Below are 14,851 nucleotides of genomic sequence, written 5' to 3'. Positions count from 1 at the left end.
ATTCTTATCAGGTGGAGGCTGATGGTTTTTCTAGAGGAATTTGGATAGGTTGGAAAAAATCGGTTCAAGTAGAAGTGGTTTGCAATCATCCTCAATTTATTCTCAGTAGGGTAATTGATTTTTCAATTGATAATCCAATATATGTTGCTTTCGTTTATGGAAGTCTAGATAAAGGAAGAAACTTTAGGAAGGATTAAAATTGGCTTTCCCACTTAGAGGAGTTCCTTAGATCGCCATTGGAGATTTTAAAGCTTTGCTTTCTTTAAGTGATAAAAAAAAAGGGACAGACATGTAAGAGAATGTGTCCCCTCTTTGGTAATTTTAAGGAATCTGCTGAGCTTCAAGATTTGGGCTTCAAAGGACCCCTTTTTACATGGCATAGAGGAGGGGTCTTTGAGCATCTTAACAAAGCTATTGGTAATGATGCATGGGCTAGCTTTTTTCCATAAATGTATGGTAACTCATCTCCTTGAGGTTAAAATCAGACCATAGAGCTCTGCTGTTTAATTTAAATCTGAGTATTGCATCTACTAGAGGTCGACCTTCTAGATTTTTGGCAGGGTGGGTCGGGCATTTGAGTTTTGCTAATTTTTGTTATAGATAGTTGAAGATTTAATGGAAGCATATCTGAATCTCTTGATCAATTTGCCTCCAGTATTAAATCCTAGAATAAATTTGTTTATGGTCATCTAAGTATCTAGAAAAGACATATGGATATTTCAGGTATTGGCCATTGAACTCAGTTAGAAATAAAGGTAAGGGGGAGCTAGAAAAAGTTCTACACCATAAGGAAGTATTGTGGAAACAGAAAGCTAAATGTGATCGGTTGACTTTGGGGATCGTAACATCAAATTTTTTCACAGACGTACATTGCAGAAAAATAAATATAATCGAATCACTGCCTTGAAAAATGGGGAAGGGGAGTGGATCTTTGAAGAAGCTAAGCTTCAACTCGAGTCGGTTAGATTCTTCCAAAAATTATATAGTGAGCAACTAGTTAGAATTAGAGATTTATCGTCTAGCATGTTCCCAAGGTTTGATCACAGTGACATTCTTTTTCTAGGCAAGAAGGTTTTTACAGATGAAATCAAGTCAGCTTTGTTTGATATGGGCCTACTAAAAGCACTAAATTGTGACGGTTTTCACACTTACTTCTTCCAGAATCAATGGGACATGGTTGGTGACGCTGTGTGCAGGTGGGTTCAAAATTTTTTCGTAGGGCAGACTATTGATTCAGAGTAGAATAACACTTTGCTAGTTCTCATCCCTAAGATTACAAATCCAAAAAGCTTTGTTCATTTCAAACCTATCAGTTTGTGTATTGTCTTATATAAATTGGTGATGAATGTGATAGCTATCTTGTTCAGAGTTATATTTCCAAAAGATATTGTACTAGAATAGGCAGGATTCGTTGTAGGAAGGAACATTACAGATAATATTATCATAGCCCCAGAAGTGATCCACTCTATGATAAGTAAACAAAAGAATAAAAGCTAGACGGCACTAAAAACTGATCTCGAGAAAAACTATAATAGAATTAGTTGAAAGTTTATTGATGTTTCTTTACAGGCAACAGGTATTCCTAATTTCCTTTGCAATGTTACTATGTTTGTTATTATGGGTTCTTCCATGCAGGTATTGTAGAACGGGGTCCAAACTCAAAAGTTCAAACTAGTAAAAGGTATTTGTCAAAGGTGTCCCTTGTCACCATACTTGTTCGTTCTCAACATGGAATGGCTTGGCCTTAGTATTACATCAATAGTAAACTTAAGACATTGACGTCCAATCTGCCTTTCACGGCCAGGTTCGTCTCTGTCACATCTATTTTTTACAAATGACTTGGTTATTTTTGGACATGTAGATATTGAACAAGCCAGGAGGATTAAATCGATATTGAAATAGTTCTGCAATTATTTGGGCCATCAAATCAATTCAATGAAGTCAAAGGTTTGCTTCTCCAATGGGGTTAAGGATGGGTTAAAGTATCACATTTTTTAGCTGCTTGGTTTTTAGAGAGTATCAAATCTTACAACTAATTTGGGTGTGCTTTTATTTTATGAAAGGGTAACCAATAGCTCTTTGAGATTTGTGGTGGATACAGTTTGAGCTAAGTTGCAACGATAGGATGCTAAATAATTATCTTTAGCAGGAAGATTTACTCTAGCTCAATCGATCCTACTTTCGATTCTCAGCTACTTTATGCAATTTTGATAATTCTGCAAGGGATCTGCGAGGAGATTGATTGCATGGTTCGAAACTTTATTTGGGGTTCCTTGAATGAAGGGAAGAAGTTGGCTCTGGTAAGTTGGAACTCTATTTGTCAACCTCGCTCTTGTAGTGGCCTTGGGTTAAGGTAAACGAGGGATCAAAATACTTCGTTCATGTTTAAATTGGGCTTTAACTTAGCTTCTAACTCCTCTGCATTGTGGGTATGGGTATTTCAATCTAAGTGTAGGATGAAGAAAGATCTGTCGGACGATATTGCTAAGGATAAGAGCTCCTTTTTATAGAAGGGACTTTCTAAAGTTTGGCCTCTATTTCGAGAAATTTGTTCTAGTCAGTAGGGAATGGGAATAAGATTAGATGCTGGCATGGTCATTGGATTTTGGGTGTTGGATCATTGGTTAATCAAATTCCTTAACATTCTAATCTTGATTAGTGTGCACCATTAAAGAGTTGGTAGTTGAGGATGGGTCATGGAACCTTAATATGTTTAGATTATGGATTTCAGAAAAGATTATTAAACATATAGTTAGTATTCCTATTCCGCATGATTTAGTGGGACCTAACAAGATTACATGGATGGGCACATCAACGGGTTTCTTTACCTTCAAAAGTGCTTACTGGAAATTAAGTAAGAGGTCATAGGACATTAAGAATGTTGCTTGGCGTATTCCGTGAAAATTCAATGGACCTTAAAGAGTGAGATTCTTTATCTAGCTTGTTTTCAAACAAAGGTTACTCACTAACATGGAACGAGTGAAACGATATGTTGGCTCTTGTGCCTTATGTGAACATAATTTAGAAGATATTTTACATGCCATCAGAGATTGTACACTAGCAAAAGAAATTTGGGGATAGATAATACTACGGGATAAAAGAAATGAGTTCTTCTCAAATAACTTGAATGAGTGGCATAAAACAAATTTGCAGAATCATCACAGTTAGGGGTGGGAGATGTCGAATGGCCAAGTCTGTTCGGTCTCATTGCATGACGCATTTGGAAAAATAGAAATCTCATTGTTTTTCAAGGAAAACAATAAAAAGTGCCAGCGAAATAGTCAAAAACCCGTACAATTGGGCTAAGTAGTTTGTCTTTTTTCATAATGGTGGACAAGCTAAGTGGAAAGAAGCTAGCTCAGTAATCCTTTGGAAGGATAGTTGGGTTCAGTTAAATGTTAATGGTGCTGTAAATGTGGAATCTGGTTCACTGCATCAGGCAGGTTCTTAAAAGATCAAGGAGGTAAGTGGATCTTAGGCTATAACAGATGCTTGGGAAATTGGTCAATATTTGAGGCTGAACTTTAAGGAATCTTAGATAGTCAGAATGCTTTGTTGAGTAGAAGGTTTGATAGAGTCTTGATTTAGATTGATAGTATGAAAGCTGTGAAGGCTATTCAAATGTTTACCAAGTCATCTTTGAATTCTGCATTGATCAGGCAGATTCAATAGCTATTGATGAAAGTTAGGAATTGGCTTTTATAGCAACAATGACGCTAATTGTAGAGCTAAAATGACTTTTGATAGAGAAAACAACTTCATTATTATGGAAGAATCTCCACGGGGATATCTCATATCTTAAGTTAATGTAATTTTGTCTATTTCTTATTCACCAAAATAATAATGATGATAAATGATAGTTATTTTTGAAAATTTATTGTATAAAGCATTTATTTAAGTTTAAATATGTTTTAAATTTTTATACTCTTCATACATTTAATATTTATTTTTCTTAAATAAATACTCCTTTATTCTTAATCTTTAAATTTATTCAGTAATTGCTTCAACTTATGATGTATGGTATTTGTTTCACCTCTCCAACCAGAATCAAATATATTTATAAAATTTGATATAAAAATTAGTTGAAATTTTGTTGAAATGATAAAGTAAAAATGTTGAAAATTATTGTCTTTGGTTCAAATATAATTATATGTATATTTTCTATTTTTATATAAAAGATATAAAAATAAAAATATCCTCAAAATAATATAATTTATTTGTAAAGTAATGCCATTTTAATCGCTACTCAATTGAGTTAGTGTTTGATTGACTCATGACACTAACTCATTAAAGTGCTTAATATATAACTAGGGGCAAAATCAGAAAAATTTTTTAGGGGGCTGAAATAATTTTTAATTGCTTATATCTTTATAATTTTTAAAAGATTAAATTAAATTTTTTATCATTTTTAAAGGGGTCAAAGTGTAATTTTACTTTTATTAATTTAAAATTTAAATTTTTTTAAAGGGGCTAAAGAAATAATTCTCTATTTTAAGGGAGCCAAGGCCCCAGTTAGCACCCCTAGATACCCCACTGTATATAACTAGATTATGGTACAACCATAATATGTGTGAAAACAAAATTATGTAACAAATATATTTATAAAAAATTGATATAAATAACAAGTGAAACTTTGGTTGAATAGCAACGTACAAATGAGAAAAACTAAAATTTGTATGAATTTCAAATTTGATTACATGTGTTATTTTTTTATATAAAAGATATAGAATGACAAAATCACACTCAAAATAATATATTTTACTATATAAAGTGGCAATATTTTCATCTTTTTTTGATTGAGTTAGTACTTAGTTAATTCATAAAATCAAGTCAATTAAAGACGTTATAATAAATTAGAATTTATCATATCCAAAGTATATGTAATAAATATAAAAAAATATAATAATAATAAAATAATTTTAATTGAAACGATAAAGTTAAAAAATTAAATATTACAATATTAAAAAATTATAATTATAATTTTTAATAAATTTATTAACGAGTTGGTGACGTGAGACACAAATTGAATACAATTTTTAAATATAACCATATATAGATATAGAGACATAAATGAAATAATGCTACATCACATGTGACTGTCTCTTTAGCTTTAGTTTTAAACCGCACGCACGGTTGAAGGCCCTTAATGACAAGGAGGGAGGGATGTCCCACCGCCGCTGCCAATAATTCTAGTCTACCCGGACCAATCGGTTGCACGTGCAATTACCACTCATTTATTTATTTTTCGTTTTTTATTTTTTATTTTTAATAAGAATATTACTTTTATATTTATTTTAATTGGTATCATCACGTATTATTTGACTTTGTATTGTTAAAAATAAAAATAAGTTTTAATCCACATATGGGTATTTAAATTTTATTTTTTTGTATCTTATTAGTTCAATCGGTAGTAGGATCATTTAATCTATTTTAAAAGAATATTTAACTAATAAATTAGTACTTGAACTAAATATTTTTCTTAAATTGATATTTAATTTTTTTTTGTCACAAGTGTTATATAAACTATTTTTATGTTACTCATTTTACACCAAAATATTATATTTATTAAAAAAATTAAATTAATAATAAATCGTCAGATTGTAAATGGGCAAATTTGCCCAGGCTCACTAGAAACCCAAATATATATATAATAATATAAAATAAATAAATAAATTTAAAACCCAAGTTTTATAACAGTCCAATTACATGGCCAATAATAAGTCCTATTACAAGCCCAAAGACCCAAAACAGTCCCTCTGGCCCAAACCAGTGGCCCAATATTTAAAACGAGCCCAAACGGCCCTGAAGCCAAGCCAAATCTCGGCAAACCCTAGGGCAAAGGGGTCCTCGCGCCGCAGCCTTCACAAGCAGCAACCACATCGCGCCACGCCCACCCTCCGTACGATGCCGACGTCTCAGCAGCCATGCCACGCCCAAACCATCGTACCTGAGCGCGCACCCGTACCTGCAAGAAGACAAACAAAATAACAGCAAATAGGAAAAAGAATTTGTATTCGTATTTTTATTTTTATTTTTGGGATCTTTTTGATTCTGTTTCGGCTATAAAAGCCATGTAATAGCCTAGGTATTTTTTTTGAAGCAACCAAAAAAAAAAAACAAAAATACAAAGACATATTGTAAGAACACGCATAGAACACAATCAATCGAAAAGCAGAGAAGGTGGTTTTCCCTCTTCTTTTAATCCCCTGTTCTTATACCTATTTCAGTTGATTCGTTTTCATTTTACATCAAAAAAAAAGAAGGGTAACGCCTTCCCTAGAAAACGCGCCACGAGATCCCTTCCTCTTCGCCGGAATCGAACTGTAGAGGGGGTCTTAAGACTGAAACAGGGACTCCAAAGTTCGAACGGCTTAGTCTCCATTCATGGTGGTAGACCGGAGTCAAGAGGAACTCTTGGGATTCGGCTAAGGAGCACAAAGAGGGGAGGTTAATGTTCTGCTAGGGTTCGGCTGAATGAACCCATATTTAGCCTTTTAAAGGAGCAAAAACGGCGCCGTTTGGGCCAAAGGTAATGGCCAGAAAATGACGTCGTTCGACACTCTGCTCGACGACCCGACCCGATAGCCCCTGGGATCCGCGCGTTTTCGTGGTGAGGGGTTAATTTCATATTAAACCCCTCCCTTTTTGCGCCGTGTTTAAATCGGCCCATCTACGCTTCTTTCTCGTTTTTTTTAATTTTCTCCTATAATTTGCGCTATTTTGCGATCTAGTCCGCGTTCGTACGCAGTGTTTTAGGGCTAGACTTATTCCATTTTGAGCCCCTATGCTTTGTACGCTTCGCACTTTAGTCCTCTTTTTGTTTATTTAGTTTATAAATTACCCCTTTCGTTTGGGATTGTTTCTAATTAAATCCTTTTTCTTTATAGCATTCTTTTCTCGGTTACTCATTTGTACATTTTAATCCATCTTATAATCGCTTTTGTTTCATTATTTTTTATAATATTGCCATAATATTGTGTGTATTTTCTATAAATGTTTTACACTTCGTTATATATACGTATCTATGCATGCTAATAAGTTAATTTCGTTCTATGTACACTATTGATGGCATTTTATTCCCTGCATGTCTTTGAAATTTTTACCTTGGCACGTATTTTTATTATCACATCTCATCCTGCTGTTTGTTCTACATATTTTAAATTATTATATTATATATATATATATAAAAATGAATATTATTCAGCATCTATATTTGATTTATATGCGTATGTCATTGAATCCATGGTATTTTATACTTGTAATGCTCCTTACATGTAAGTATGTTTTTAAACCTATTACATATATAATTTATAATAAAATCAATTTAGTCCTATACATGTTATTATCTCTATGTTATTTTACGTACATTTTCTTTCAAGTTTATATGTATATATATACACACTTATTATTTTAATAGATTTTTTATCTAAAATACTTTTTACTTTACGATTTATCAAATATTCTCTTTATATATATATGCGAAATTATTTTTAGAAACTTCATTCTTCTTGTAATTATTAAAATCATTATTTTTTTAGTATATCTTCATATTATATTACTTATGTGTTTTATTATAGCCTATTATTTAAATGTTTTAATATAAGGGCATGTGTATTTTTGAGACTAACTTAAAATTTATGTTATTAATCTCTTGATTTCTTTTCAATAAACTTACACGTATATAAGTTTTATAAATCTATTTTGTGTATTATATCTCATCATGTATTTTATCATCCTTTCATATTATATGTTATCCAAGTTATCATATGCTTTGTCAATTTTCGAATAAATTCGTTTTTTAAAACGTTTTGCACATGACTCGATTCAAAATTGTATTTTATAATATCCATTTCAATAATTATATATATATTCTTATTTTTATGAAAATCTGTCAACTCATACATTATGTGTTTTAAAAATATTCATTCTACAATATATATATTTTAATGATTGCATGTGTATATTAAGCTTGTCATTGTTTTACAATAATCTTATACCATGTTGCTTCTTTGGATTGCATTTTATTTTATGCCTCTAATAATTTTATTATTATGCCATGTATGCCGTCATCGTATTTTATTTATTCATTATTGCCATGTTAATTGTTCTCCATGCGTAATTGAAATTGAGTTATATTTTCAAGTCGGTTATACTTAGTCGCTTAGGTGTTTGTTAGTCGATTAAGTAAATTGTATTGCCTCCGCTTTCCCATTGTCGCGTTTTATGCATGCATAAATCACCTCATATCATCGTTTTCCACGTGGCTTTTGAAATGTGGTTTTATGAAATCCCAATTCTTAAAGTCGACTCCGTTTTATTTCAAGTAAGATTAACACATTTTAAACTAATTCTATACTTATTCTTTTTAAGAATTTTTTAAAACGAAGACGAGATTCGATATTTGGCAATTCGCGAAATAGTGCCTTAACGAGTTGGGTTGTAATTTCGCATTTACTCAAAATAATCGAATATTACTTCAAAATTTCACTCATGTCTTCTAAAAATCTTTTAAAACAAAGGTGATACTTGGTGTTTGATAATTCGAGAATCATGCCCTATCGTGCTGGGTTGTGATTCCTCGTTTGCTCAAAACAATAGAATATTCCTTTAGGTTTTCACTCATGTTTAAAAATATATATTTAAAAACGAAGGAAATATTCGATGTTTGGCAATTCGGGGAATCGTGCCCTATCGTGCTGGGTTGCAATTTCTCGTTTGCGCAAGATAATCGAATATCCCTTTGGAATTTCATTCGTGTTTTCTAAAAACTTTTTAAAACGAAGGCAATATTCGGCATTTGACAATTCGAGAATTATGCTCTATCATGCTGGGTTATGATTTCTCGTTTGCTCAAAACGATCGAACATTCCTTTATATTCTCACTCATGTTTATAAAAAAATATTTAAAAATGAAGGCGATGTCCGATATTTGGCGATTTGAGAATCGAGTCCTATCGTGCTGGGTTGCGCTTTTTCATTTGTCCAAAACAATCGAATATCTCCTCAGAATTTCACACGTATTTTATAAGGTAAGGCAATGGTCAATGTTTAGAAATTCGAGGAATCATACCCTACCGTGCTAGGCTTCGATTTTTCGTTGGACTAAATAGTTGAGCATCCTTTTGTAATTCTCGAATTATAAATTTTCGGACGTCGAAACAAGAAGATTTTTGACAATCAACTTGGGTTACTCAAACGTTATAAAAAAGAACTACATTTCAAAAATATTTTTTTAATTTTAGACATAATGACAGTATTTAATCGATTCGGTACCAATTTTGAGCGTAGTGAGTGTGCTAATCCTTCATCATGCGTAACCGACTCCCGAACCCGTTTTCTCAAAAGTTCGTAGACCAAAATCATTATTTTAATAAACCAAAAATGTTTTATTAAACTAACCTCATTTTTAGGTGATCCGATCACACCAAAACAAAATATCGGTGGCGACTCCATGCATTTGTTTTTCAAAAGTCGATTTCCCCCTTTTTAAATTTAAAATTTTTAAATTAATTGTGGTTTCGACACAGATCATATAAATTTAAAACTATCTTCTAATTCTTTTATTTTCCCTTTTTTTACATTATTTCCTTCTTTATTTTTTGTTCTATTTTTTTTTCTTTTCTTCTTTTATAATGTCTGGCAATACCACTAATGTTAAAGATTTTCTCTCTTGACATTGAGACGCCAACAATTAATTTTGTTTTCAAACTTCACTGTCTACTTACATTATCTAACTAGATCAGAAAAAGTTATTTCATTGATTAAAACCAAAGCTTGCAAAACCAAACTAGTCAATTGAACCAACTAGATCAGGAACCAATCAAGGAACTAATCTGGAGATAGGGGTTAAACTGAATAACCCGTGAATCAATATAAACTAATAAAACCAAACTAAAAAATCAGTTGAACCGTTTTTTATTTTTTTAATATCTTTTATTTTGTAATCTTTTAGTAATTTATTTGATCATATCAGACAATTTGACCGAATCAAAAATTCTTGACCTGACTGATTCAACTGTGAGTCTGGTTTTGAAGAAAGAAAAAATAAAAAATATATATAAGAGGAAATAAACTTTTTTCCACATATCAATTGTTAATTAGTTATTTTTTAATAGACTTAATGGTTTAACTAACAATTGAACTAACAATGGTACCAACTTCGGAAAAATATAATTTAAGTATCAAAATAGAAAAAAAATTAGTTACCAATTTGTCAGTTAAGCTTTTTTTCAAAATAGATTTAATAATTTAACTAACAGTGATATCAACTTAAAAAAAAATTAGGTAGCACTTGTGACCAAAAAATATTAAGTTAGAAAAAAAAAGACATAAAAATTTGAGATAATAATACAAATAAATAAAAATATTAAGTTACATAAATATTTTCCAAATAAATTAATTTACCTTATTTAATCTTACATATAATAATTATTTGATATATTAATTGATGAAAAAATTTTATTCTACAAGCAAATTGAAATTTTATCATATATGATTAAGTGATATTTAAAAACTTTAAAAAAATAAATAAAATCTCAATTCCCTTATTGTCTACCAAATATTTATTCATATATTTCTGTTTTGTGACCGTCACTTACCACTAACTACTTTTCATCCTCACCAGCATTTTTGTTTTCATCATGAAATCACAGTGAATCTGTAATCATAAAAGTAATTAATGTACCATCATTAATATTCTTTAATTGTTGGTATATAGTTTGAATTCCACGAGTTATCAAAATGCATGGAATACTGAAGTCTTGTTTTAATTTTATTGTTATGTGGTGTGATTGAACTGATTTTTTCTCAACTGAAACATATGTTTATTTTTTTTCTAAATAATCTAATAATTTATAAGATAAAATCTTTTCGCCTCAACGAATGCGATGTATCAACAAATTATACTAATTAAATTGATATGGGATCTAAGATTTAATTATGCATATAAACCCTTAATTATATCGAAACAAAACTTAGAAATACATACTTCAAATTCATGTGAGTAGGAAGTTGATCTTTGGAAAGAGCGATTGTTGTCGGAGTAAGAGAGAAATAGCAATGCTTTTGCGTAAATGCAATAGGGCCATTGTCTTGAGACTCAGTCAAAAGCAAAATGAGTTGGTTGTAAGGAAGTTTCAAGCTAAATATGATGTTGCGGTAGTAGTAGGCAACTGTCGATCGTGCTTATGCAGAGGCGGAACAAACTTTTTTCTTAAAATGTTTAACATTCAAGATACCGTCGTGAGCAATATTCAATTCGCCCATGGTCCTGATTTATGTGGGATCAGGCTTAGCATGTTGCGTAGCATCTCTGAATCTATTGGCATATTTTGCCCTTTTACCTCCGATTTAAAAAAAGTGGCACTTTGATGTTTGTGCTACCATGAAAGGGAAGGCGTTGCTAGCGAATCATCCTCTTCACCTAAGGATGTTTCCTCTGTTGATGAATCACGCCCTTTTTTCTTAAATGATCACATACATTTTGTGAGTAGATACTAATAAAACTACTTTGTTGCTGAACGTAGTTTCATGCTTTTGCTATGTTATAATAAAATCAGGGAGTTTCTTGCACGTGTTAGCTTGTTGTTTTAATGTTTGTATAGTGCGTATTGCATTGATTATAAAAACATACATCGAGGCTTTTTATGCCCATATAGGCCATTTCACATGCAATCCGATTAGGCCTAAAAAGGCATTTTTATTATGGAAAAGTTGATGAACCTTTATACCTAGTATTTTCGGTGGCCATTAGCATTAAGGAGGTGAAGAGTTTGTGGTCTTCAATTGATTTTGTCAAGAGGGACGAGACCATTTTCCCTTGGTCTTTAAAAGAGTAAGGGGACGAGACTTTACATCTTAACTGATTCTTTAAGGGTGACGAGGCCTCATAACTTGGCCTTCTGTTGATTCTATCAATGCAGATAAGATCTCTCGCTTTGGTCTTCAAAGGCGTAAGAGGGACGAGACCACACACCTTAGTCAATTCCTTCAGGGGGATGAGATCTCACGACTTGACCTTCGGTTAATTCTACTAAGGGGATGAGACTTCTTGCCTTAGTCTCCTAAGGTGTAAGGGAGGCGAGACCATGCACCTTAGTCAACTCCTCAATGGAGGTGAAATCTTGCATTGACCTCTTGATGCTTCTTTTCCATTTATTAAGTAGTGGCATATCTTGGGAGCTGGTAGAGGCCCCGACTCCTTAAAATAGAAAAGTGTTCATTTAGGCCGTTTAAAAATTTAAATTAGTAGAAGTAAAATTGTACTTTAGCCCCCTAAAAATAATAAAAATTTGATTTAATCCTTTAAAAATTAAAAATATTTAAGCTATTAAAAATTAAAATTTAATTTCAGCCATCCCTAAAAAAAATTTCTGGCTTCACCCCTGATTTTAAGCCAAGTCTCCACATTCCCTACTTGCTACTCAAGGGGACGTGGATTACCTCTTTTGCAATGCTTACTCTTCGTCGTAAAGAGGCTAAATGAGATGTCCTTGTTGCTTAAAGGGGTCGAATGAGATATTGTTGCTGTTGGTGTTGTAGCAATTTTCATGGATGGGCAAGTGGCTTTGTAGTTATTTCCACTACCATTCTTGCAATGACCCAATTTTTATTAGTGTCAAAAATTCAATTTTGGGCTAAATTTCTTGAATCGAGTAATTCTGAGAAGTTTAGCTAAGAGGTCTCCGAAAATGGGCATGGTGGTGTATTAGAGGATTGTTATTTAGTGATTGGGTATTAACTAAAATCATTAATTACTTAGTATCGAGAATTTAAAGATTTAGGCTTATTGTCCGTGTGAGAATATTAGAAAATATGACTAGAAAATTTCACAAGTCCTTAGAAATAATTATTCCCATATTAAAAATATGAAAGTAGGAATTAATGGCTTCATTCATCATTATCTATCAATTATCATATAATAATACAAATTCATATATAGTTAATGATGGATTAGTGGCACAGTTAATTATATAACTAATTATATATACATTCCTTAGTGAGAGAGAGAAGATGAAAAACGGCATCTTCTTCGTCTTTCCCAAACCGAAACATAAAGAAAAAAAAGAGAGAAAACTTAGCCATTTTCTTCTTTCATTTGTCCTGAGCCTAACTAGCAAGGTAAGTGACTTTTTCTTGTAAAATTTTGATAAATAATTAGTAAATGTTGGTATATAATGACAACCCAAGCCACGGAATTAGAAATTGATTAGTTTATTTAAGTGAAACAATAATAAAATGTTTGAGTCCAAAAGTTAAGTTCATGCAAGTTACTATGAAATGAGATTTTGGTGAAATTGGTTGAAATTATAGTAAAAAGATTTAGACTAACTTGAGTCAAGCTTAAATTTATATAGTTAATTTTATGATATTAGGAATTAAATTGAATAAATTGAAAACTGTCAAAAAAATGTGTCATGAATTGAAAACTAGGAGTTTCTATTAAATAAATGTGAAATTGGTTTCCAATTCGATAAGGAAAATTGAAAGTTATGAGTAATTCAGATATTAATGCATATAAGGACTAAAGTGAATAAAATGTAATAATATCTATATATTATTGAATTATGTGATTAAAGTGTTTTTGCATTTAAGTTTAATTTTTATAGCTAAAGTCATTAACGAATAGTCACTTCTGGTTTGTGCTTTTATAATTCAATTTCAATTTGCTTTCATAGATTAATTTGGTTGTTGGAATCAAACATGAATATATATCGAGGTAATTGTATCTTTTACCTACAAACTTTGAATGATAGATTCAATACGGTGATAGTTGAAATAATTGAAAAATGTGCAAAATTGTGTTTGATATGTGTAAAAATGTTAAGACATTGGTTTTATGGTGAACTGTATTACAATAGTAATTGTAACGATAATGCCTCATGAAATAATGCTAGATGTAGTTCAGATATAGTTAGTATGTCATAAGATCATCGATGTAGTGATTTGTTAGCTATCATTGTCAGGCAATCCAGGATGACAAAATAAATGGTACAGAGACAATTACTAAAACCATCATTGTCAGGCAACCTGAGATGGTAGAATAAAAAAAATACTAAAAGTCATCGTAGTCGGGCAACCCAAGATGGCACAATAAGACAGTTCTAATTTACAAATGGTCGTGGACTTTTCCGTTATATATAGATCCGAGTACTCGACCTAATGTCTATCATCAGATAATAGGGGCTAAAATGAATAAGCACTGAAATTGATATTGAAATGTGAAATGGATAAGAAAGTTGGAAAATTATTTGATGAGTTAAAGTAGTATATATTAATTTAATGGATAACTGTTATATATACATACTTTAGTTTATTCTTAACACAATGTATTTGAATTATATTAGCACCACTAAGTATTCAGTACTCAACGCACGGTTATATTTGTTTCTATGTGCAGGTATCGGACGTGAGTAGACGTAGATTTTAAGTGGTTAAGCATCCAACTCAACTCGAAACACGCTCCTAACACCTCTTTTATATGTATATATGTGTTGGCATTAAAATGACATGTACCGAGGTTGTTTTGCGCATGTTGCTTAAATGGTATTTTTCGTATATTTGGGACTTGGCATATATTATTTTATAAGATAAATTTTAATCTTTAATTAGTAGATAATTATGCTCGTTTATATAAGTTTGATTATGTGAATTAGTTTGTTAAATAATAATGCATTGATGTTTATAATATGATGATGTTTGGTCGTGTTTTCATGTGTTAAATTGATGGTCTTATTTTGATGTAAAGTTTTGGCATGGTTTGGTCACTTGAAAATGTGCATTTACAACTATTTTACCATTAAGCCTTGAGACTGCATGAACATGTCTCATGTTAAAAGTTATGTGATCCAAA

At 31.5% G+C, this 14,851-nt stretch overlaps 2 long non-coding RNA genes across 3 annotated transcripts; one reads left to right on the top strand and one right to left on the bottom strand.

Annotated features, from left to right (window-relative positions):
- Positions 1 to 5,669: 5,669 nt before the first annotated feature.
- On the bottom strand, positions 5,670 to 6,932 carry LOC107922833 (uncharacterized). Its single transcript, XR_001691444.2, has 2 exons — positions 6,219 to 6,932; positions 5,670 to 5,965 (listed from the first exon to the last, which is right to left on the bottom strand). It is a non-coding gene; the product is annotated as an uncharacterized lncRNA (long non-coding RNA).
- A 4,734-nt stretch (positions 6,933 to 11,666) lies between these two features.
- LOC107923798 (uncharacterized) lies at positions 11,667 to 14,604 on the top strand. Of its 2 annotated transcripts, XR_001691645.2 has the most exons (3): positions 11,667 to 11,833; positions 11,922 to 12,114; positions 14,399 to 14,604. It is a non-coding gene; the product is annotated as an uncharacterized lncRNA (long non-coding RNA). The 2 variants fall into 2 exon arrangements; XR_005904905.1 differs by lacking the exon at positions 14,399 to 14,604 and having other exon boundaries at positions 11,922 to 12,317.
- Positions 14,605 to 14,851: the final 247 nt, after the last annotated feature.

Source organism: Gossypium hirsutum, chromosome A11, assembly GCF_007990345.1.
Source record: "Gossypium hirsutum isolate 1008001.06 chromosome A11, Gossypium_hirsutum_v2.1, whole genome shotgun sequence".
Classification (NCBI taxonomy): domain Eukaryota; kingdom Viridiplantae; phylum Streptophyta; class Magnoliopsida; order Malvales; family Malvaceae; genus Gossypium; species Gossypium hirsutum.
The sequence above is the reverse complement of the archived record's forward strand: the minus strand, read 5'-3'. Positions and strand labels throughout refer to the sequence as shown.